Below are 1,863 nucleotides of genomic sequence, written 5' to 3'. Positions count from 1 at the left end.
CTATCAGGGAGGTCTATCTTGCCCATCTCATTTCGAACAACAAGCTTACCTTCTGTCTGTATTCTTGATTCTGCATCTGCCTAATTTAATTGTTTTTCGTGATAGCACTTATCAGTCTCTAACATATTATGCAGGTGCTTATTTATTTTCTTGTTTTCTATCACTCACAATTAAGATTTAAGCTTTATGAGTTTTCTTTTCTCCTAAATCTCCTGTGCCTAAAAAGTGCCTGGCACTCAATAAATATTTGTTGAATGAAAATGAACAATAGCATGTTCTGAGAAAAGATCTTAGAGTGAGGGAGTGACCCAGTTTGAGCCATGTAGCATTCAAAAATATTACAAAAGCTATGAATGGATTCTGGGAAGATGGTGGCAATACTGCCATAGTACCAGAAACTCCTTACTCCTCTGGTAAAAAAAAAAGAAAAAATAAGCAGAACCAGTAGAATACAAAGATCAACAGACCCAAACAAGACATCTCCAATAAAACTTGATGGCAATATATAGAGGGGTAGAGGCGAAGGAAGACAACTATAAGGGCCATGTGCTGTGAGTAAGTGTGTATGAGGAAGCAGAGGAAAAAAAGAAGTATCAGAAGGATGAGAAAAAAAGAGAAGCCTTCTTCCAGTAAGCACAGACATCACTGAGAAGAGCATCTGTAAATAGAAAGAGTTTTAGGAGATTCCAATTAGCAAATGGAATGCAAGAGGATCATAGTGAATTCTGAAAGCAGTCTGGGATCCAAGTTCTTTTGAAACTAACCATCTTAAGTATTCTTCCAAAACAAAGCCTAGCATTGAAGGGAAAATGATATGGAAACATATCCAAGGAAACAAAAATATAGATCAAAGTGAGGGAAGAAGGAAAGAAGGTAGATCTCAGAAGGAAGGAGTACACGTTTTTGATTTTTGCTCACTTAATGCAAACAGTACAGAAGAATTCTAAAGCAATAGAAGTAGAAAAGTTATCTTGCCCTTTCTCTCCATTCTAAAGATACAAAGAGACTTATTTCACTTAAGTTTTTTAACAAAAGTAATTGAGATCAAAGTCTACATACTGGGGTGCCTAGGTGGCTCAGTCAGTTGGGTCCAACTCTTGGTTCAGGCTCAGGTCATGATGTCACAATTCATCAGTTTGAATCCTGTGTTAGGTTCTGTGCTGACAATGTGGAGCCTGCTAAGGATTTCTTTCTCCCTCTTTCTTTGGCCATCCCCAACTTGTTCTCTTTTTCTCTCTCAAGAAATAAATAAATAGACATAACTTTTTTTTTAGATTTCTACATACAAATATCAGGCATAATAAGGTCCCCAGAGACTTTAAAAACACACCTCCCGAAATTGTGACTTAATTTCAAAATGGGTTAAAGGCATTAAAAAGTAATGCAAACTATAAGGGAATAAGTTAATTCATATTTGTAAAAATTAAAAAAAAAATTTAATGTTTTATTTAGTTTTGAGAGAGAGAAAGACAGAGTGTAAGTGGAGGAGGATCAGAGAGAGAGGAAGCCACAGAACCTGAAGCAGGCTCTAGGCTCTAAGCTATCAGCACGGAGCCTAAAGCAGGACTTGAACTGATGAATTGTGAGATCATGGCAAGAGCTCAAGTCAGATGATTAAGTGACTGAGCCACCCAGGTGCTCCACTTAATTCATATTTTTAAGAAGCCTCAAAATTGGGAGATTGATCTAAAGTATGAGTTCAGAAGAGGGGACACAAAATTCAGGAGAAAAGAAAGGGAAAAGAAAAAAGATTCAGAGAACAAGAAAACTAGAAGCAGCACAAAAACAAATAATGTTAATGGATACTGTCTTAGTCACAGAAGATGAGAAGAATCATTTTTGAAATTTAAAAATATCGAGTGC

This window comes from Hyaena hyaena, unplaced genomic scaffold (assembly GCF_003009895.1).
Source record: "Hyaena hyaena isolate Hyena2069 unplaced genomic scaffold, ASM300989v1 scaffold_1870, whole genome shotgun sequence".
Taxonomy (NCBI): Eukaryota; Metazoa; Chordata; class Mammalia; order Carnivora; family Hyaenidae; genus Hyaena; species Hyaena hyaena.
This window is presented reverse-complemented; position numbering follows the sequence as displayed.